Source organism: Misgurnus anguillicaudatus, chromosome 11 (genome assembly GCF_027580225.2).
Source record: "Misgurnus anguillicaudatus chromosome 11, ASM2758022v2, whole genome shotgun sequence".
In the NCBI taxonomy this organism is placed as follows: domain Eukaryota; kingdom Metazoa; phylum Chordata; class Actinopteri; order Cypriniformes; family Cobitidae; genus Misgurnus; species Misgurnus anguillicaudatus.
The window spans coordinates 21,057,190-21,081,410 of record NC_073347.2 but is presented as its reverse complement, the minus strand read 5'-3'; the positions used below and the strand labels follow the sequence as shown (position 1 = coordinate 21,081,410).

The 24,221-nt window shown below is 39.7% G+C and overlaps 1 long non-coding RNA gene across 9 annotated transcripts in view; it reads left to right on the top strand.

Annotated features, from left to right (window-relative positions):
• The window catches only part of LOC129416802 (uncharacterized), a 342,254-nt gene that overhangs the window by 103,286 nt on the left and 214,747 nt on the right, over nucleotides 1–24,221 (top strand). The window contains exon 6 of one of the 9 annotated variants that reach the window (XR_008635550.2): nucleotides 11,194–11,260. The exons of the other annotated variants lie outside the window; for them this stretch is intronic. This is a non-coding gene — a long non-coding RNA (uncharacterized lncRNA). The remainder of the gene's footprint in view (nucleotides 1–11,193; nucleotides 11,261–24,221) is intronic. 9 annotated transcript variants of the gene reach the window in all.

Here is a 24,221-nt window from a genome sequence, read left to right as displayed (position 1 = left end):
TAAGAACTATACTACCATTTCAGCGTAATAATCAAGGACTTTGCTGTTGTAACATGGCTGCATCAGGCGTAGTAAAATTATGCAGCGCCTGAAAATAGTCCCCTGCTATTGAAAGTAACTATAATGAGAGTATAGTTCTAGCCATATCGCCCAGAAAATCACAACTTTGAATTTTCTGTCTGTCTTAGTACCCGATGTAACTACAGAAGAGTCAAGTTTTAAATAGGAAAAATATCTAAACTATTTGGTTATTTTTTAGCGCGACGCTAATGGTCTAATCAGATTCAATGGATTATGCTAAGCAATGCTAAAAGTGGTACCGCCAGACCCGGAGATCAGCTGAATGGATTCCAAAACGGTAAAAATGGTAGGAGAGCCGGAAAATGCACATATTTTCGAAAAAAGAATAGTGTCCCTTTAAAGCTTGTAGATCTGCGGTTTTAGGAAACACCAAATCGTTGAACTTTGTCAGTAACAACAAAACCTCCGACAGTAGTTGGCTAACGATGGTTTTGGGAAACGCACCCCAGGACAAATTTTTTTGTGTTTGTTTGACAAAAGATAATCATATACATCGAGGATGGCTTGAGGGTGAGTAAATCATGAGGTAATTTTCATTTTTGGGTGAACTATCCCTTTAATTCAATTATTTTTTTTTATTAAATTCTAATAGTATGGCATGTTTTTTACAATGTTGCATTGTTTTTATGATAAATAAAACAGAAAATGCTGAAATTATCAAATATATAGAAAGCATATAGAATAAAATATATACAAACGTTTTTCCTCATAAAACATTAGTAGTCACTGCATTAAACAACAAAATAAGATTTACTGATTCAGTGCAAGGGTGGACTGTTAAAGGTTCAACGAGTGATTCATTCATGAATTGGACTTTGCTAGCTTTGATTCTTAACAGCCAAAAGAAAATACAGGATGCAGTATTTAACTGCTGCATGTAGTTCAACTAATAGCTTTGTTATTTATAAAGACGCAACTGTCCAACACCCTTTAGGACTAAATACCTCAGAACAAAGCATTTAGAGTTTTGTTGAAAAGTAATGCAAGACTTTTCCTGGAACTGTGTCCTTTGAAAAGGTTATAGGGAACGTTTTGAACAGCAACCGTCAGCGCTGTGTTGAAGAAGTTATTTCAGTCATTAAGCTACAAATGGCATAGCCATTCATCGACTGATAGTCATGAAGGATGCATGTAGAGTGTTTTGTTAAAAGTAGGTGAGTTTTGCTAGCCTGATATGTTTATGTATCCCACAGGGAACATTGTCCCACTAAGATGCCACGGTTGTTCTACATAATTATAATAGGAAGGTCCTTGTAAACTCATTAATATTTGTGAGAGTCTAAAATATTTCATGTACATTTACTACTGTCATACATCAGTAAGAAGTATTACGTCCGGTTTCCTGAAATCCATCCTGTTTAGAGTTTAGTGTCTGTTAAACTAAAAGTTGGCCACTGATTTCTTTAAGTAAAAAATATGGTCTGGGCTGACATTTTGGGTTTTGGTGACCACTTTAGCACAACAGTAATGTGGTACTGTAAGTCTGCCACATTGTTCTGTCCAATATTTACCCAGTCTAGGTTAAAAACAACCCAGCATTTTTTTGGAGTTCTGATAGCCTGTACACCTACTCTTAGGTTGCATTCCTTAGATTAAACAAACACTACTTAATCTCCTATCCACAGCCATCTCTATTACCTTGTTTTCTCTGGTTGTCCATGTCTCCGGCTAACATATAGTATAAGCGTTTAAGTAGTTTGCGATGCTCAGTGAGGTTTTCTAGGGATTACCCTGGCCTAAAGTAAGTTTTAGCCTTTCATTACCCTGGCTGCAGAAGTCTAGCTCTAATACGATACAAATGCGTAATCTGTCACACAAAAACACAGCTGAGCCACCGTGTTACTGTCTGATATTGCTTTGGGTTCCCTCTCGCCATTTCACTAATTAAGCTCCGAGCTCAACCTCAGGTCTTGCTGTACTCTATCGTCATTTTAAATGTATTTTGATTGATTTGTGTCAGCCTTAACTATGCTCTCTGCTAGATCAATAAATAAAGATCAATACTGTAATGTTTTCATCAGAACCGTTATTAAAAAATAGATTGACTATAAAGAGAGCTGAATCACTGATTGAACTGATGCTTGCAATGCATGCCAACTTGAAATTTAATTGAACTACGCCGAAGCGCTCGAGATTAGTTAGAGGAAAGCTTGCAGGGTGCACAGAAAGAAAATGGAGGCGCTCGGGAGGTACAGAAGAACAAAACGGCTCAGCAGGGTCAGAATAATGACGTCGACCATTACGATTCGCATCATGTGCGCTAACAAGTAGTGTTTATGTAACTTGCATTATAATTACTGGCTAGCCAGTAGCATTCATGTGGTCGCATGTAATATGATGACATACAGTAAATTACAGTTCCGATGAATGGAGTTGACCAACTGTAAAATGTTAAAACAGTAAAACAGCATGAAAGTTGGACTTTGCAAGGGAGATGATGGCTTGCGGTCTGCGTGTACGTAATACGAGTCCGTCAGCTGCTGTGTGCGCCGAAAAAATATCCACAATGTCTCGTCGGACTTAGAGATCCAAGCTCGGGATTTTAATAAGAGCAGTCGAAGTACGTCACGAGTTACAGACCATTGATGTTATTGTGCTCAGTTTTAGCTATGGGATGTTTGTTCACTGGAGAGCTCCTGGTCTCGTATCCACCCAACAGGCCCTATTTTCTTACCCATCAGCGTACTGTAGGTTTGGCAGCAGCTTGGACTCTGCCCGACTCTCCCTCTAGCCAGCTGGGTGTCAGGCAGTGGAGGACAGCTGGGGTTTCGGCCCAGCCAGGGCCCGCAGGGATCTCGGGGTTAGCACAACAGAGGCCTCAGTCCTGTGCCTTCCTTTAATAGCCTCAGTTTGACCCCACCTCGCCACACACACCGCTTCCATCGCAGCCGTATGATTAATGGCCTAGTTTTGCTGTGGCTGGCTTACCGTACGACACCCTTGCACACACACAACCATTGCACAGCTTGTTCTTTCTATGGAATAATGAGGCTTTTTCATTTTGCATGGCACTACTACTTGCTATGTTTTAAATAGAAAGGTGGCAATCTGTTTGATTTCAACAGAAAAACGAACAGCATTGAAAGTGAGTGCTTTTGGGTCGGGTGCGCGCCTGTGGTTTTGGATGGCGGAGAGAAAAGGTTTGATCCAATTCGAAGAGACTTAATTTCCCTATAGAGTTCACATCTACGTCCACCGGTCGATAAGCAAATAGCATTTGCGTGTCTGGCAGTGGCTACACACGCTTATAAGTCCAGTGACCACAATGAACTTGGTTAAACCCAACAACCTCATCAAACCTGGACTGCCCCGAGCTGGCACACAGCAGGATTAACATGCTATTAAAGTTATTTGGTGCATCAGAAGGGAACACTCCGTGCTGACATCCAAACTGTCACCTGGGTGTTTTACTGAGAAACGTTAAACAAAAAAGCCTACACAGCCTTGCTTCGTGTAATGTTAGGATTTATCTAAAAATCGCACGGTGGTGTGAAATTCAGGATTATCGTTTAGTGTGCGTTTTTGTCTTGCTGCTTCTGGAGTTACATTGTAGTAAACAAGTTAATGGATTTGAACTTAAATCTGTCTCTGTCATCATCAGGATACATTTGATTGTAAACCATGTCAAAACAAAGTTAATCACTAAGTCTATTCATAGCACATGAGATGCTACACCAGGCACCTCACAAAGATAAGTGTCTTTTATACTTTATTTTTGTGATGCGCATGACTAGAAGACAAGAAGTTCTGAAACAAGCACTTCCATACTCTCTGAAGAAGTGGACCAGTCACATTATAACATTTGGAATACATGCCCACAGTTATGGTTTATCTGTTTGATTCCCCTGATATATCCACAAGCAGGCGGATTTTGGAATTTTGATGAAGCTCTCGAACACCAATGCACCTATCCAAGTTCCTCACAATACTCAAAAAACATGGATATTTAATGTTGGGGGAAAGGGCACTATCTTTCCCCTCTCTCTCTTTCACTTGCTCTAAGCTGAAGCCTTTGCCCAGAGAGCTTTATTTCTTCTCAGGTACCCAGAGTTGGAACATTATCATAAGATGTGAACTAGATGTGAAAAACTGGTATGTCTGTCCACATGGATTCTGGTTTTCTCACTGGTTAGATGTTCCCTCATTTGCAACTGCTGTGTGCAGTTGACACCTGATCCTTCTCTCCCTCAGGTGGTGTGATCCACCAAGTGTCCGTCTGGCCAGATCTCAGCCCTGCGTTCAACCCCAGCCACGCTGAAGAGGTTAAACTGGCAGGAATGATCAGAGACACAACTGGTGGGCTTTAGTGCATTTTGTTGTAATTGTGTCCCAGTTGTCTTGTCAGAAATCAATTCAAGTTGGGAGCTGGCTAGCACAAGGAGGTCAAGGATTCTTCAGCGTAAATATTTTATCTGTACTACACGTCTGAAGCTTTTAAAGATGCGTGCCGGCCTGTTTTCCACATTTCTCTGACGCACAGACGCTATTGGCTCAGCCTTTTCGCCCAGGTCAGGGCCAGGTTAAAATCAATTATAATCTATTATTAAGGGTTCTGTGTTTCTTTTAGAGGTTGAAAAGAGTAATGTGAAGAAATTCAGTCCGCTGTGAGGTCCAGTTGTATTTGTTTTGTTCTTGTTCGACTTCTTATCAGGGCACCCAGATTGGTCTAGCTGGTCTGGTCCATTGCTGGTTTAAAGGAATTTTGGTCATTTGTCAGATGGTCAGTCTGGAAGACCAGCTGGACAACCAGCAAACTGTTTGCTTTGCCAGGCCAGGAGATCTGCTAGATTGGCTCAAAAATCTTATTTAATTCCTGAAATTAGTAAGAATATAAAGACCAAATATGCATTCTCCATGTAGCTTTGATTATGGTGTCTAGTGTATGTATATAGCATACATTTTAACATCTACAAAACACAGTAAATGTTTAATAATAGTATTTAATTATGAAACACGTAGGTAAAATAGTTGACTATATTTGAATATTTTTAAATTTTCGTCTAGCATGCTGATAACTAAAAACAATTGCACTCGAGTCCCAAGGGTTAACACTTTCACCAAACACAGAGACTCTTCAGAGAGTAGAGTTAGATGATTGTTTAGCCAAACAAACACAGTACCGTCAGAGATGAGAGAGTGAGAGATAGATGGAGCCAGTGCTTGAATAACAGTTTATGTAATACACAACTCTACAGCCTCCATCAGCCCCTCCTTTAGTGACAGAACAGTTGTGTAGCCCTCCTCTAAAAGTGCCCAGCTCTTTAATCTCCTCCTACTCTCCTGTAATTACACTCAATGAATAAATAATGTCTACTTCATGCTACGGCGTGCCAGATGTAAACTAAAACACGCTTTCAGCCGCACACCTTTGCAGAGTTGACCGCAGTGCCTTATAAGCGAAATTGTGCAAGATGATTTGTTTTCATCTCTGTAAAAGTACAAATTTGATTTCCTTCAGTACCAAAACAGACAGACGTTGTGCCTGATTTGTTTTTGACGACAGCTAAATGAAAGATGCTCTCGGCGGAGCACAAACGCTGTCGGGGGTGAGCGAGAAGCCGTGTGTTTTGTCCACCACCACCTTCGTATACTTTACTCAAGCAGTCCAGAGGACGTGCGGCGGCCAATCGATGGGGCGGTCTTAAGTGTGATCAGAGCGGATGAGAGATGAAGATGTTCCCACCTTTGGTAACGACTGCAGGTATCGGGGTCGATTCGGCGGCCGGCAGATTGAGAGGCGTTATATCTGAGGCGCATGAGGTTCCACTCCAATGAGCAATCTGCTTTATCAAAAGGCTTTTTTCTCAATCAATAAAGCTTTCATCAGGGGAGCCCTGCATTGTCCTCACCAACTGTATCAGCTCTTACACTGGACAGATGCCATGTGCAGGACACCCTAATGTCCGTTTAACTCGAGTCAGTCTGGTTGACCTGGTAAAATTGATCTCTCTTACTTTCTGTCTCTCTCTCTCTCTCTTTCAGGTCATCCATGCACCTGCAGTAACAGGTTATTACATAGTGTATTTTCAAGAAATAGTTTATCACATTTATGTTACATACACATTCTCATGTTGTTCCATACCTATATATAGTTACAATCTGAAGCCATACATTGCTCTGAGTAATAGGCCAAAAGTTAAATTGATTAGGAAACCAAAGGCCGGTTCACATTTCGAGTCTATAACCACGTGGAAATGTGACCAACGTACTTTGGCGGTTGCGCTCCGGTAGCGTCCGCCGTTGATAAGCAACATTAAGCCGCACTCCCCATAGATTCAGTAATGTGTTTCCTTGCATTTTTTACTCTATCTGTGTCAAAATAATAGCCACTTGCTTGACAGTTTGTTTGTTCTGTGTACCCACGATCAGCTGTTCCTCCATCTTGAGTTAAGACTTAATAATCCAAAGTTTACATGACACAATGTTGAAACAAAAAAGGGGTGAAGCTGATACTGTAGGTTCAACCCAGTTTCACAAAATTTTTTATCCTTTTTCGTGACACTGTCACGTATTTCCGTGTTTTTGTGTGACCCTATCACGCATTATTGTTTAGATGTCATTATCATGTATTGGTTACTCAACTGTTCGGTTTAGGGATAGATTTACATAAAATGACATCCTCTTACCCAAACCCAACTCTAACCCTAACGCCAGGCGACAATGGTTTAAAAAAAAAAAAATGTTTTAAATCAGAAAACAAATAAACCAATACTTAAAGTGACATCATAATGCAAACAACAACTATAAAGATAACAATAACTATAAAAAAATATAGTTTCGATAATTACGGAGTTCACACCACAACTATAAGGATAAAGATACAATGAACGATATTGTTGGGATTACTTTCTGAGCGTTTTTTTTCCACCTGATGAACGATAAACCATTGACGGCCAATCAAATCTATTTGAACTGCAAGTGCACGCGCACTTAAAATGACAGTGGAGCTCATTGCTGAGGTCCATAACATAAAATTAGCTCAGGTATCCAGCGCTGATGCAGTTGCTGTGAAATTCACTACGTAATGCTTTTTCCTCCCACACTGACTACGCCAAAAGGTAATTACACAAACTACTAGATTAACTGTTTAGAGTGACGTGAAACGCAGCATGTTGAAGACATTTGCTGGTTACCCACTGTGTAAATGCAACAAGACCAGCATATTTAATATTCAGTGACATGTATACAAAAGTTTTCATTACAATAAATATTCAATATTATTTAATGCCGTTAAAGGCAAGTGATTTGCGCGAGTGCCGTTTACGTGAGCGAATTAGCATAAAGTTATCTTTATGATGTGGGCGCTAATATATTTATTGTTATAGTTAACGTTATAGTTATCATTATAATGTGAACGACCCTTAACCCTAAACCGAAGCGACAATGGTTTGAAAATAGGAAAAAGCAGTTAAGTAACCAATACGTGACAATGACACGTAAACCGAAATGCGTGATAGGGTCACGCCAAAACGAGGAAATACGTGAAAGTGTCACGAAAAAGGATAAAAAATTTATGTGACTATAGGTACATAATTTCGTGATACAGGGTTGGTAGGTTGGTTCTTGTCCCATGACCTGCAATGCAGATGCGGCATTTTGAAAAGTTAAAATCATTTCAACTTGCTGCGCACCCATGCACCTTGAAAAAAGAACGCTCTAAATTTAGGCACTTGCCGCACGTCTACATTATTTTTATTTTTTTTTGCGCGCGTGCAAAAGCCAGTGTGAACCACCCATAAAGCTGCTTAAAAATTCTTAAAAAAAATAAACCTTCTACATTTTACCCATAAAATAACAGTTTTTCTGTTGATATTGACATGAGGATGAGTAATTGATGAATTTTGAAGTGAGAATTTAGATTTGTGGGTGATCTATTCACAATGCACATTGTTTGTACATTTACATTTGGCAGACACTTTGTTTCAGTCATTTGCAGTTCATTACAAGCTATACATTTTATCAGTATGTATGTTTCCTTGGTTCGAAACCATGACCATTTGGGCTGCTAACGTGACACTCTACCAACTGAGCTACAGTAATACTTAAAAAAAATTCATACACCATCAACCATTATCTCCAGTAGCTCAGTACAGCCCACGGTAGGGAAACCCCCATGGTGGGGGTTTTGCAAGGTTGCAAGAGCGACTTTGCGGCGTGTTAATGAAGTGGTGTGGCGTGGCGGTGACGAGGAGATCTGGAGGAGGATGACTGCGTGGGGATTACCTTCTGAGTCCTCCAGCACAAGGAGAACAGTGAATTAATCTCCAGTCTCGCCCATTCAGTGAGTCCCCAGAGCTTGCTTAATTAACCTAATAAAAATACTAATAGAACCATTTCCAAAGGTAAATTTAATTTACTTGTCAGCGTTGTACATCAATAGGGATAAGGACGGGTGGGCACTTGTGCCTCTGTGAGCGTCCACGCAGGCCCCTAATAAATACCAACTCGTTTTCATCCACATCTGATTACGCCCGCTGTCACTGGCCACAGTTAAATTATGATGAAAAGAGGGGCTGAGAGCCGAATTAACATGACCAAAGATTAACACAATATTTGTCTAAGCAGATGATGGGATCTCTCTCTCTCTCTTCCACTTCTCCTCCTCTCGATGATGCGATTGCTTACATCAGCCGCTAGCCGTGTGAACTAATGCCACCATAAATCAGATTTTATTTAAAGAGATAGTTGCCCTCCTTTAATCCAAATGGGGTTTAAGCAAACACAGTTCATATGGAACAATCATAAAAACTTACTGGCGGGAACTTTTTGTGGCGATGTACTACCAATGTACTACCAAGAGCCATTAAGCCCATCTCATTACTGCCCTCCCAATGACTGTGTAATGACCTGCAATCATTTGTAAGTGAATAACTATTAAAAGCCCTGGCAGCCGGGAGAATGCTTTTAAAGGCAAATTAAAACACAAGGGAGGTAGCCTATTCCTGCATAATATGTGTCTGTAGACACATTACAGGCTTTCTCATCCTTTCTATACAATACCGAGGATCTTTCATCTCCACAGAACATGAGAAATAGAGAAGAAGCATTTGCTCTCGTTTAAGGCAACACAGTTGAGTATTACAACATTCACGTCATATTTTTGGCATGATTCTGGAGATTTTTATTTGTGTTACGTAAACAATAAGGTACTTGAGGAGTAAGTCACGTCTGAAGGGCACTGTTAGACATGACTTAAGTGGACCTCAACAGTTTACAGTTTTAATGCAGTTTAAAATTGCTGTTTCAATGCAGCTTTAAATTGCTCTAAACGGTCCTAACCGAGGCATAACGGTACATTCACACGGGGCGTAAGTGTTAACACTTGATGGAAGACTTGTCTGAAGCGTGGCCAACAGCCAATCACTGTGGCGCTACACATGCTCCAATCTTCCATAAACGTAATTTGCTGGCTCTGCATAGGTTATTTGCATAAGACGATCTGATTGGCTGACGCAGGCATTGCCGCTTGAAAAGTTGAGAAATGTTCAACTTCTGCTGCCAGCAACGGCAGTGATGCGGCGCCAACGGATCAACAATTCAGTGGACGTCACCCATTAAAAGTGAATGAGAAGCTTTAACGCTTACCCCCTGTGTGAATATACCATAAGGGTCTTATCTAGCGAAACAATCGTCATTTTCGAAAAAAAGTACCTTTAAACCAAAACGGCATGATAGTTATTCATACGGCATGATGTATGCGAAACTTCCGCTCCTGTATTTACAATGTGGAGAAAGATGATCGTTCCAACTTTGTTGTAAGTGAGCTGATACTAATTAATGTCTTCGTTTCAGTTTATTGTTTAAAATGGGCGGTGTGCATTTTACATATGTAACGCATGACCTTTCAACGTGATTACATAATACGTAAGGCCGCTCTGGTGCGTCACGGCTAGTGCAAGACGAGAAGTTGTGGTTTAAAAGAACATATTCTTTATTTTTTTGGTGAAAATGACAATTGTTTCTTGGATGGCATGGGGTGAGTAAATTTACAGGATTTTTTGAATGAAAGTGGAGTTTTCCTTTAAAGGGACAATAAGTAGTATTTACCCCCATCTAGTGGTGAAATTGGTTTTTGCATTCAAACGAATAGTGCTCTCTAGCGCCTCGCTTTTCCAAATGCGTGTTGCAACTATGGTAGCCATTATGTACTCACTGATCTCCTTGTCCGTTTCAGCTAGTTCACGTGTTTTGAACGAAAATGCGTTGTGGAAACGCGTTGGTAGGCTAGTGCTTTTTGTCCCTCTCTGCTATTATAGTTTATCAATACGGCGGAACGACATGGAAGCCTCCTTGGACTTACCCGTTCAATGTAAGTAAAAAGAAGAAATTCTAAACTTACAAAGAAAACTAAGATCACGGGCAGAGGTCATTTGACACCAATGAGGACAGGACATATTTATGAAAAAAGACATTGATTTTGATTAATAAAACACTTAAAATCCTTTAACGTAAATAAAATACACCTATTGACCAATCAAAATCAAGGACTGGACGTAACTGTTTAATTAGTGTGCTGTTATGCATGTGCGAGTCCTTTATGCTGACACACATATGTGGTCCTCAGTGTGTACAGTAAAGACCTTCACTGGTGCATTGTTCTGTGTCCTCCGTCCGTGAAGAGGATCAATCAGAGGCTTTTCATTTCCTTGCTCTGTGAATAGATAAGTTCTTCTGCAAAACTAAGTCAAGAGACTTTGTTAACTGTGGATGACTTTTAACTTTCTCAACAGACGTAGCAGGGTGCTTTGCGGGAAGCATTTAAATTATATTGATCAATAGACCTACTGTATACAATACATGTTTTTACAAACGCTCTAATCATGGACAAAGGACACCACGTTTCTGTTTGACAGTAGTGGTTACTTGCACTGAAAGAACGACCTTATCCCATGTACTCAATTGTACTTGGTTTTAAAAATTAAGCCCTTTCAGAGATTTCTATAAGGCACTCATGTTCAATAATAGACCCCTGAGAGGTGAAGGCCTGCCTATATGGAATGACTCTTTAATTTTAAGAGGCGGAGCACCTCATCACACTTTACTGTTAGTTTTTTCTCTCATAGCATCAGTAAGCAGTGAAAGGTCATGTTACTTCTTATCTTTTTAATACAGTATGGGGGATGACTGCTGAGTGCTGGATGTCTGAGGCCACGCAGAGCACACGAGTTTGGGTTGTGAGGTGAGCATTGAGTTTTTATTTTTTATTTTGGTTTGTGTAAGAAGTCACTAAAGTCTGAAAATGTTGTTACAATCAACAACCACAAGGTGGATGTGCATGTGCAGTTATTTATTTATTTTGCTGCAACAAAGTTATGTGCGTTAACTGAGGTTTAGTGTTTTTGTTTTGCACCATACGTTTGATAATTTCACACTATCAAATACGACTGTGACCCTTTTCGACTATTTTTAACATTTAAGCAGTAAGATACGAAGCAAGATTGCTCCTCGTCAACTTGAAATTCAACCTAATTTCCCAGTCTGATCAAGATTTCTCTTTGAGGACTTAATATGCTTCTGTGTCTGAACGGCACAGCAGAGTTTGAAGGCAGGATGAGGAAAGGGAATGTTTTGGTGTCACTGGGAGTTTTGTAGGTCTCGGCAGAGAAGAGAGAAGTGGAATGTAAAGGAGTTGAAAAGAGGGAGAGAGATGGAGAGATTCTCAGGAGGGGGATATAAGGCTTTATACCACGGGGCTGTTGAATGCTTTATTCTGATTGGCTGAGAAATGTTCTATGGGTGTTGATTATTTTTCTGTAAATCGCACATAATGCTTTTGGGGAACCTTGTATAAGCAGAATAATTGACTCCGGTCCTTCGCGTTGTGCCGCATTACCACCTTGGTTGTGCAATTATTTCTTATGATTAACTGCCCATCATCAATTATTCCTTACGTGTCCACCATCGGCACCTTAAGCAACACTCCCTCCTTTTGGTTTTAATTCACATTCACAGGAAATCTAGATTTGTTTCTTTACTACACATAGATAACTTGTCTGTGTTTCTCTCTGTGTGTGTGCATCTGTGTGTGCATGAATACTCAACCCTTTACTGACTCACAACTATTGTATATAGCTCTTACTGTATACTAGCAGCTTATCTGAACTCACTCCTGGAAAACCATTTGATATGAGATTTTATCTTTAGCCGTTATCATACATAGTAGTTTGATATCAGTAACACCTCGTACTGCTTTATGTACTACTTGGCTATATACAGTACTATCTCTCATTAGAGATATATAGCACTGATTACATTTTTGTATTGCACAATGCACTATTTTAACCCCACGAGGATTAATGATGGATAATAATAATAATAATTGTCATTTACATTTGTTTCATGGAGATCTTACGATGTGCATTTTTATGTAAATGTTATGATGATCATTATTATCTATTATATAAGCTGTATAGCTATATACCTTTTGCCCCCTCTCTCTTCACATCTCTCTCTCTGTTGTTGCCACATATGTACAGCAATGACCTGCCGTTCACTATGCAGACACCATGCTGTGAATTCCATCTCACCAGAAAAACAAGAGGAAATTGTTATGCAAATGAAAATGCACTGGCTATTCTAGAAAGGTGTGTGTTTGTGTGTATATGTGTGTGTTTATATATAAGAATAATTCAGAGAATAAAAGAAATCAATAAGTAGAGGGAACATAACACTTAAAAAAAAAAACATTTGCAATCGACAAGCACACAGTGTATACTATAATCAAGCATATGCATTTCAAACCTAATCATAATTGGCCGTAATTGTTTTACGAGGTGGCGAATTTGTAAAATTTGTCGGATGTGAAGCGTACAAAAAATAAACAGATTGTATTAAAACGCACAAATGGGATCATATCAATAAATTAGCAACCCTTGTGAATTGACAAAAGAGGCAACAGTCACTTTTGTGATCTTTAATAATAAGGACATAGCCACATATTTTTCATATAAGTGACAGCATCTGATAAAGCTGTTTGCCTATAAGTTACAGGTGAAGTGTGTGAAAGCAGTGTTGCTTTGTTATAAACAGAGAAATGCTTTGAAAAATGTCTCTGCATACACTCACCTAAAGGATTATTAGGAACACCTGTTCAATTTCTCATTAGTGTAATGGTGTGGGGGATGTTTTATTGGCACACCTTTGGCCCCTTAGTGCCAATTGGGCATCTTTTATATGCCACAGCCTATCTGAGCATTGTTTCTGACCATGTCCATACCTTTATGACCACCATGTACCCATCCTCTGAAGGCTACTTCCAGCAGGATATGCCCCATGTCACAAAGCTCGAATCAAATTCAAATTGGTTTCTTGAACATGACAATGAGTACTGTACTAAAATGGCCCCCACAGTCACCAGATCTCAACCCAATAGAGCATCTTTGGGATGTGGTGGCACGGGAGCTTCGTGCCCTGGATGTGCATCCCACAAATCTCCATCAACTGCAAGATGCTATCCTATCAATATGGGCCAACATTTCTAAAGAATTCTTTGAGCACCTTGTTAAATCAATGCCACGTAGAATTAAGACAGTTCTGAAGGCGAAAGGGGGTCAAACACAGTATTAGTATGGTGTTCCTAATAATCCTTTAGGTGAGTGTATTACGTTGGAATTGACAAAGCATTTTTAAAATAAAAAAATCTTTACCTGTAAATACTTGCATATTTTCATTGAAAGCTCCCAGATTTGAGTATTTAAGCATATCAGCAGGAACTCCACCCTCAGTGATTCAGCGATTGAGGTTTTCTCATGGGTGGCTGAAGTGATTGTTCCCCCCGTTTGAGTGTTTATAGGCAGGAGGATGTAGTCTTCAGTGTTACTGCCTAATAAAAAAGCTTGCATGCTGTGTGATTAAATAACAGGGATGGCAGTAAAGAGAAAAGACATAATGATGGTTACATGCAGGTCAGTTACAATTTAATTGTCATTGCACTTCATTGCGAACGTATCAATTCGCTGCTGCTTAGCTGAGCAGAAAACAATGCTTTAACACATAGAGGAGTCATGCTGACTGACTGTCAATTTACCTGCTATCATGCTTTTTCTTCTCTTTTCCTCTCTAAATTTTCTCTCTACATGTAGCATTTTTCTTTGTGTAAACTGAAAAATAAAATTCCCATCCAAGCTGGCATACAAACCCAGTGACCGGCCCTGGTTGTCATATTGTCGATGTTGGTCAGAATCGGATCATAAACTCATTGGAATAATAACTAATAATGTGTATCCAGCATGGATTTCACTTACATAAAAATATTAGGGCTTTTGGAATAACATTGCAATGTTTTGTTTTTGTTTGGCTGACACTTAACAGATTTTTTATTATGTTGACATATTTTGTTTTTGTGGCTGTAAATTGCATCAGGTTGCATCAGGGTTAGCTATACTAAGGGCCACGCTGATTCCTCTTTGGGTCCATCCAAATCCTTTTATGAGTGGGTCTCAATCCAGCCCAGCTCGGCAGAAGATAATTCACTGGCCGAGACTGCACACACCAAACGGTCTCCCCACTGAGCTTGCTTTAAGTCTATAAGTCTTAGTCAAATGTCACAACATGACTGATGCATTTTTAAAGAGGGACCAATTCAAGACAATCAAAGCGTGGGCCTGCTGGGCTTGTTAGGGTTCTCGATGTCTGTCCAGTTCCTCAGAAGTCTGTTCGGTACGCTTTTGTTTGGATTTACCAGCTCTGCTCCCATGACAATCCACATATGGTCATTTATCAAAGATCTGCGCTTCACAAGAAGCTGTTTTTGTGAAGCTGTCAGCGCAGATATGGCCTGCGATAGCTCTGCACACTTTATTGTACTAACTTGTCAAAATTCCCATCAGACTTGCAATCACAGCCAGCCATGTACCCTCTTCCATCTCTAGCCCGCTGATTTGTGTTCAGATGAGAAACCAAAACCATCCCAATAAAGTTTTGGCAAGGATGGGCCGCTTTAATTGGCAGGCAATTGACGCGCCAATAGACTGTCATCCTGGGGGTCAAGAGTAATTTATTGAGACGCTAACTGCCTTTTTTTGGGCTGCCGTTCCATATTGAAATTCCCATCCAGACTGTATTACACGAGAAGATGATGACTTAATCCCCTGTTAATTAGAATAACATTTCCAGCAGCTGAGGCTTAGCTGTTAATGCGAGGGCTGTGGGCCGCAGAGGAGAGATGGGCCGGCTGGATCAGCGGCCCCAGAGTGGGTAGCTTGGCCTGGGCTCAGAGATCCAGGCAGCGGGGGCAACTCTCCACACCTCCAGCGGATGAGTGCTGGAAAGCTGTTAAATCCGCTGCTGATGACTCTCTTGCCGGCTAATAAACTCATGTTTATTGGCAGGCTCTGTCCATCAGCGGTCTATTTTCAGCAGCACATGGAAATATGTATTAGTAACACTGAATCCTCATATGGTAGGGCAATATTTTTAACAAGCTCATTTTCTATCTCCACAGAAAATTGATTACTGCTGTTTTATATGAAATGGAACAAACAAAGGATTATTCTAGTGCTTAAAAAAGCAAAATGTGCAGTATAAACTAGGAAGGTGCTGATCCGATACTTGGGATTAGTATCAGGGCCAATTCAAACCTTTTTGCTGGATCTGGTACATTGGGACCAATCAAAATTTTAAACTGTGCGTTACAGTGATTAGGGCTGTGAAAAAAATATCCATACAGCTAACTATCGTGATCGTGATTTTTATTTCGATCTCTACTATCGATATTTAACAAACAAAAAATGTCAAATCCCTCTGTGTGCGTCAAACGACTGCTGTAGTGGTCGCTGTCCATTCAGCCGATGTCTCAGAAGTTAGCGGGAGTGAGAAAATTTAAAAACACCTGCAGCTTTCAAAGTCGACATGTGGAAGCACTTTGGCTTAAAAAAATCTGCTCTTTTTTACATTTTTGATAAAAAAAAGAACAATTATTGCAATGTATCGCAGCATGCAGCGAATTGTATTGAACCGTGATGCATTGCATCACGATCCATGCATCGTGATATGTATCGTACTGTGAGGCACTTGCCAATACCCAGCCCTACCCGTGATTGTTACTGTCAAGCTATTAAAAAGGTGTGAGGATTCCCGTGAGAGGATGCTGCACGTGCATTATTCTCCTCCTGGAAAGCACATAAGCATAAAGGACAGGATGATATAAGCGCATCATTCTGTGCCCAGGAGGATGCGCGTAAGCGTTATCGTACCACTCTGTATTGATATAGTTTTACCCAATTAAGTAAAGTATATTTAGTCTATTTATTTATTTATTTTCAAATGTCCAAATCATATGTACTCTAAGGTTGCGTGCACACCAAAGCTTTTACGTCGGCGGCCGGCATATATTTGTAATTGTTTACAATAAAAGCGTCGCGCTTTTCAAAAAAGCCAGCAGCTAGTGTTTTCTTTCGCGCTGAAAGCCGGTGCTCTGCGTTTTTTCCCCGGTGCTCGAGAGTTGAAAAGTATTCAACTTTGGGTGAAAAGCTCAGCTCGTCAATGTCAGTTCTCACACGGCCGTCCGCCTGGCGCTTTTAGCCGCGTTTAAAAGCTTTGGTGTGCACATCCACTTAAAACACTAAAATGCTTAATAATTTGTTAAAAACTGACATTCTTGTAACTTAAAAATCAATTTAAATTACTTTTTTATTTTAAATGATACTAGATACTAGCATATATTCTGCTGAATAATAAACAATGAACAAAGTCTATTATGCGGAGGTATTTTTTATATTAAAAAATTATGAAAAAATATATATATATTGCTTTATTTTTCCTTTTTTCCACAGTTTGATCATCACAAAATATAGCATAACAAAAAGTGTTTATGCAGTGGTAGTAGCAATAAAGTACACATACTAATCAAATATACTTTGTAATGCACTTTTGTAAGCCATTTTGGACAAAAGTGTCCATAAAAGTGTATAAGGTAAAAAAGCGAATTGAACAAACAGAATGTACAAGAATTTCATATTATTTATTGTTCACCTTTTTTCTTTATTAAAGACGGAGTCCACGATGTTTGAAAAACGCTTTGAAAAAGGAGACGGGCCGACTACCAAAACACACCTATAGCCAATCAGCAGTAAGGAGCGTGTCTACTAACCGACATCCTTGCCGGGTTGCGTATGTGTGGGGCGGGTCTATCAACAGAAGGTCCAGATTCTATTGGGGTAGGGGTGTGTTTGTTTAGGTGATTTCAAATATCAACATTGGCTTTCAAACATCGTGGACTCCGCCTTTAATGGTCAATCATGCTTTTATGGGCTTGTAGATTTTAGGAAAATCTGATGTAGAAATCAGACATATATTGACAAATTAATTTCACAAATTGCTTGAATTTCAATAGTGGCCCAGTAGTGACACACACTCTTCGTTGACTCATGTCTGGTATAGAAATGGAGCAACTTAAAGTGGACTCAAACGTTGGACCCAGCACGCACAGTAACGTTTAAGTTAAAAATGAGATTTAAATTGATGCTTCATGGTTTTCCATTTTGTGCATGCATGTTTTTGTTGGTGAAAGTGCATTTGCAGTGATGTCACTAGCTGGGTTTTCATCCAAACGTGAAGCAAATCTTTTCAAAATTAACAAATGTGAATTAGGTGAGTTTTTCCATCAAGTTGTTTGAGCAAATGATGATGGGAATAGTAACCTAGTAACCAACAGTAAACAAAACAATGCACTCTTGGAAAATAGAGACAGGACTGCATTTAGTTACAACATAGACTGTAAAAAAAAGATGGACGACGCCCGTTCGCTCTCTTCCATTGATGAAAAGTGAAGCCGCCAGTGTCCCGATACGACGCTGACATCTTGGGTCTTGAGTCTGCGCAGTAGCGATTTCGGGACCAGTCATACACGGTAGTGAGCAGGAAGAAAAGCCACGAAATCAAGGCCCCACCCTCGCTCTCGTAGAATGCGCATATCACAGCTGTCAATCATGACGTGATACCACCGTTTGTATAGTATTAAATAACTAAATAAAAACTTATTTTAAAAACAAACCCTTGAATTTACATCAGCGTGATAAAAACTACAATGAATGATAGAAACCAGCTTCAAAAAAAGATAATTGAAGTGTAATTAAATTGTTTAGTTGGTCTCAAGTCCCATTGAATAACATGGGGAGGCGGGGTTTATGACCTATACTGGGACCAGTCACTGGGGGGGGGGCGATCGAAACTTTTTGGCTTTACTTTTTAGGCCTTGTGTGGCATGCTTGAGTTACAATTGGGCAAGTTTTACATTTATTAGCAGTGCAGCTTGTAATTGCCAAACAGAATGATGTGCACAGCAGAAAAAATTCAAATTTTTTGATAAAGGCACTAGCACCAATGATATTGCGACAATGTCGAGCCCCATATATGGTAAAGACAACGACAAAACAGCTGAACGGTCGGTCCAGTGGGTTTAATGTTCGCTACGTCAGAAATATTTTGGCAAATGCGTTTCCATCTGCCGTTATTCGCATTTACTCTTTTTCAAATAGATCAAAAATCACCTCAAGTGAGCGTAAAAACATTTTTTTTTATAGAAATTTGGCGTTTTCATGTCGTTTTTGATGTGATTCTTCAAAATGCGCATAAAATCATAGCAAAGGAAACATCACTACTGACACCTTATTTCAGCCCCACCTTAGCCTGAGGACCGCAGGGAGACAGGAAGTGGCAGCGCCAGGTTTACCCCACTCTCTATCTCAGTACTAATCCAGAAGCCGCACCACTCTTTAAGAAAGACCTCATTATCAGCCTCATTGATTGTGCTTCCTGCATCTACGACCACAGCTTCTTCTACCACACCAGCTGAGAGAGAGAGAGAATGAGAGAGAGAGAGAAAGAGAGAGAGAGATTCTCAGCCCAGTGCATATGTGTGTCCTGCATTATAGAGAGGGAGGTAAGCAGTAGGCAGGAGGTTTATGGTGCTGTAATTGGTAGTTAGTGTGATATTTGTAAGACAAATAGAGCTATATGTGTGCGTCCCTCTCTCTCTCTCTCTCTTTTCTCTAGTCTTTACAGTCACCAATACAGCCACCAAAGGGCCTCATTATAGCCCACCGCAGCCCAGGCCTCACTGCACACACACACACACACACACACACACACACACACACACACACACACACACACACACACACACACACACACACACACAGAGGGCAGGAAGTTTTGTGTGACAGTGTGGCTGCCAGGACTGATAGATGATACAGTAAGTGTGGTATTCAATGCGAAAAGGCCCTGACGGTCTGGGAATGAAACAGCTCTTCATTACAGCACACCCGGTGGACGTTTTACACTCACACTGTGCACTGCGGGACTTAACCACGGTCACCCGTGTGCATATGCAGAGTCCAATATGAACTACTTGCCCGACATGTCATTTATGAGGGAATTTAAAAGTTGTACTTTATGATATATATTGGGACAGATGTTTTATTTAGTTGAAAGTTTGATCGGCAACAGCATACCTCATCCTTGTCCACAAGCAACTGTATTTTATTTACTACCAAAAGGTCATTTTTGCAGATATTTGGCAGGTTTTAAATGGTCCCGGTGTATAATTGAAAATTGGTCCTAAGTCTTTGAAAAGCTCCTATTATGTACTATTTAGGGACAGATACATTTAAGTATGCACTCTTTGGTACCAGCACAGTATTTCCTGCCCCAGTGACAGCACTTTTGATCATTTTTTTTTCTGACAATATAAGCATGCACCTCTATTGGTCATCTCAATGAAACTATTTTGCTTGCGTGTGCATGTGTAACCTACTATGCTGTATGAATAGGAGGGAAAACCAGTTATTCTGCTTGACAAATACAGTATTCAATATTAATTGACATGGCTGTGAAATGGTACAGTTAGCAGCGAGAACTTACTTTCATTCATCTTGCTGCTGTTTATTTGTACACTATTGTTTGTGAGCATCTTTTTTCTTAAAATAAAGTGGGCTGCAGGGTAGTTTGCCACTGAAAACCACAGACAGTTCTTTGTCTGTCAGCTACAGTAGCAAGTGTGAACACACTTCAACTCTGGGATGAAAAATAGAAACAGGATACAAATATAGACAGAAGCAAAGCTTTTGAAACTGCAAAATATATATACAAGCCTTTCCTCTGTAATACATTTAATTGCAACACAAACGGAGAGTAGTGGCACAATGGTTCCTGTTAAGGAAAAAACAGTAAAGAGGTGGAGTAAATAAGGTGTTGCTTTTCTTTTGTTCTTTCTTTTTTCATTAAAAACAGCATCAGTGTTCAGTCACACCAACATTCAGCTCTCGGATTCGCTTTCCCCGGATGCACAAACAGTGTGTAATTATCCCAGCCACCCTGCTGTTCACTCTCTCTCTTTCTCTAACTCTCCCTCATTCTGTCTCTGCATATCCCACACTGGAGAGACCGAGACCCAAGATGATTCTCTCTCTCCCTGCCACACGAGAGAAAGACAACTCCTCTCTTCATTACAGAAGGACCTGATCCAACTTGAAAGATGCAGCCATTATTCTTGACTGTCTGGACTCCCTCCCTCTTTTGCCTGTCACTGGCTTATTGTTTGGCCTCCTGGGGTTGCATTTTAAACCTGCGCTGTCGTTCTAGCACACAGAACGAGGGCTTCATCGACTCCTCATAATGTCTGCATGCTGTTAGAGGAAATTCTGAATAAAAATTGCATTGTTTTATGCAAAAATAATCTAATTCACTAGAATGCTAGGAAGAGTGATGCATGCTTGCATTGTCTAGAGGTGTCATGCTTTATAGAGAGAACTTTGTGCTGAATGCACTTAGAAATAATCAGAAAAGAAAACTGTTATTACATTAACACCATATTGCTGTTCTATCTCAAGCTAGTTTATGAAAGTCAAAAGCTGGAGGCTGTTTTATGTACTGTATGAAACTGTAATATAACTCAATAGTAGATTGTTAACCATGTGATTGTACGTAGTAAAAGCTAAAATTAACGTTTGGAATCCAACTTTGTTTTCAAGTATGTTTGACGGGTGCTTTTACCATCATGGACTGGATTCAAAAGAGTGGAGATATTCAAGGCTGTTATGTTCACTACAAGTACATTTTAATGGTCAATTTCATAAACCTTGCTAATATTACTGTAGCACAGGTTCAGGCAAACGTCTTGATGGTCTACATTGTTGCGCTTTCCAACCAAGTGTACATCTTTAAAAGATGTGCGCTTACTGGAACCAGGGCTTTGAACCAGATTTTTTTCCTAATTGGTTCGTTCCGAACAGAAACAGTATTTTAATGTTTCCGGTTTTCGGTTCAACCCTAAAGTTGACGTTCCTGAACCGGTAAAAACAAAAAAATAAAGGTTAATAACGTTCCATGTCACCTGCGGGACATACAAATAAGTAGGCTGATCATTAGGACATAAAAACTTAAATTATTAGTCTATTTTTACTTAAAGGCGGAGTCCATGATGTTTGAAAGCCAATGTTGATATTTGAAATCACCTAAACAAACACAACCCCTACCCCAATAGAATCTGGACCTTCTGTTGATAGACCCGCCCCACACATACGCAACCCGGCAAGGATGTCGGTTAGTAGACACGCTCCTTACTGCTGATTGGCTATAAGTGTGTTTTGGTAGTCGGCCCGTCTCCTTTTCCAAAGCGTTTTTCAAACATTGTGGACTCTGCCTTTAAGTCTCTATCTTGTCATCAAACTTTAAAAAAGGCTACATTATGTAAGCGGCATAACTGCAATTCTGACATCCCTACATTTGTTGAGTGCACTTACGGAGGACGAATTCCAAACAGCGCTTCAGGAAGAAGATGCAGCATAAACAGTCGCTCCACATAAAGTGAAAATTACGTTGTTTTTCAGTGCTTTTTTCGACAAATGTATTTTATACATCAAGAGTTCTGATCTTTGAAGTGCATCGGGATAATCACGTTTGATTGGACTTGGACCGGACACATTCAAATGCATGTGCGTCTGTGCGTACAGAAAATTGTTCACTTTAGCGCCTTTTTGATGTTAAATTATTTAAAGTCACTTAAGTCATAACATTTGCAAGCCTTTGAAACACGTGGAAATTATCAACTTTCACCATATTTATATTTGCGTATAAATCTGCGAATCGCATGCGAGCCGAACTGTGGGTTGTGATCTGTACGGATCAGCTGCGATACTTTACACCACTAATTAGTAAAAAAATCTAGAGATACTTGGTAGATATTTACCTCTTATGATTAAGCATTACATACTTGGGCTTGACTAGGCCAGTGGTTTTCAAACTGGGGGCCGGGGCCCCAAGGGGGGCCGCGAGATGGTGCCAGGGGGGCCCCAGTTTTATGACATTTTATGAAATACATTAATTGCTCATGAATTCTGTGTAATTAAATCTAAAAAAATAAGGCTACTAACCAAAAGCACTACTTTTTTGCATAATTTAATGTTTTTTTTTATTAAAATTTTGAGTTTTAGAACAGTTTTTTTGTCACAAATTTTCTTTGGGGGGCCACAAAGGAATGTTCCTTACACAAGGGGGGCTGCACACTGAAAAAGTTTGGGAACCACTGCAAGCTTCTCATTTCTCTGATGAATCAACGATGACCGGAAGTGAACTTCACCGAGTCATATTGCACAGAAATCTTGTCAAAGAACAGAAAAATAACAGTATTAACCAGTTACCATTATTTTTAATAAACGGTTCTGTTCCGGAACATATATTTTTGGAACGTTTCTGGTTTCATTTCTGTTCCTTGCAAAACATCAAAAGTTTCTGGTTTTCGTTTTCGTTCCGTGAACCGGTTCAAAGCCTTGACTGGAACTCTGCAAGAGAAAACAGGAGCACATTTTACTTGGTAGAAGTGGCTAGAAATGTGGGGTTTAGGAAAGAATTTGGGGGCTGGTGGCTATTATCTTTTATAATTTCCATTTTGGAATAGAGACTGGCTGTGAAAATGTAAAAGGTATATATAGTTCTACTTCTACAATCATTTTTATTATTATTATTATTATTATTATTATTATTATTATTACATACATTTTATACCCAGACTCTATTCCGAAATGTATATATTATATTATATTATATTATATTATATTATATTATATTATATTATATTATATTATATTATATTATATTATATTATATTATATTATATTATATTATATTATATTATATTATATATAAAACATATTGCAGCCACTCTAATAAAAATATTTCCCCAACTTTTAAGCGCGTCTTAAATTGTTGTTGATTTTTCAATAACATGTTTTGGCCCCGGCTGCAGTTTTGGCCGACATTATTCTCCATTTCATTTTTTTCCCTTTAGGACAGCAAGTGACTGTTGCAGTTCATTTGAAACGATTGTCACTTGAATTGGTTTTGCAAGGCGAGAGAGTGATGGCCCCAGTCATTGTGTCTCTGCCCGCTTAACATGCTGGTAATTAGAGAGAGAGAGAGAGAGAGAGAGAGAGAGAGAGAGAGACTCTGCTTCAGAAGGGTGAAAGAGACTTTATTAAGAGTCACAGACAGATCACAACTGCTAAGTGACCCGCCAAGGTCGGGCTCAAGGGCAGGCTTTGTAATTAGTATGCTTTTCGATGGAAGGAGGCTCCAGTGCGATTGTTCTGTCACTATCAAATTAGCCCCTCCAGTCTGGACCCTGTATCATGACCTCAGGGCCTGGATGCCTTTCGTCTGAATAGCAATGGTATACAAGAAAATGTACTCTGGTTACCATAAAGATACTTTTTTTCCAGATTTCAGATCAACATGTTTATTTATTTGTTGATAATATCGAATTGTGGTTATGGTGAATTCAGCCATACTGTAGGTGTTGACAACAGATGCTTTTATTGCTCTGGTCAATGATACTGAATGTCCTGTTAAGAGCAGTGACCTTGACTTTGAGGTCCTAATCTTTTTCAAAAAGTGAGACCATCGTGAGTGAATTACATAGGGACAGTAAGGTTAATTGACAATATACACCAGAAATCCATTATTTATTACTCCTGATTTTCTCTTTCTCCGTCTCCCTCCCTCTGTCGACCACAATATATTCTTTTGAAGCAAGCATCTCCGGACACTATCCGACCCTCCTGTGTCATAAACCATCACACTTCCAGATGAATTAGATACATCAGCTACAGCACAATCAACACAGCCAATGACAGGGAGATGAACCC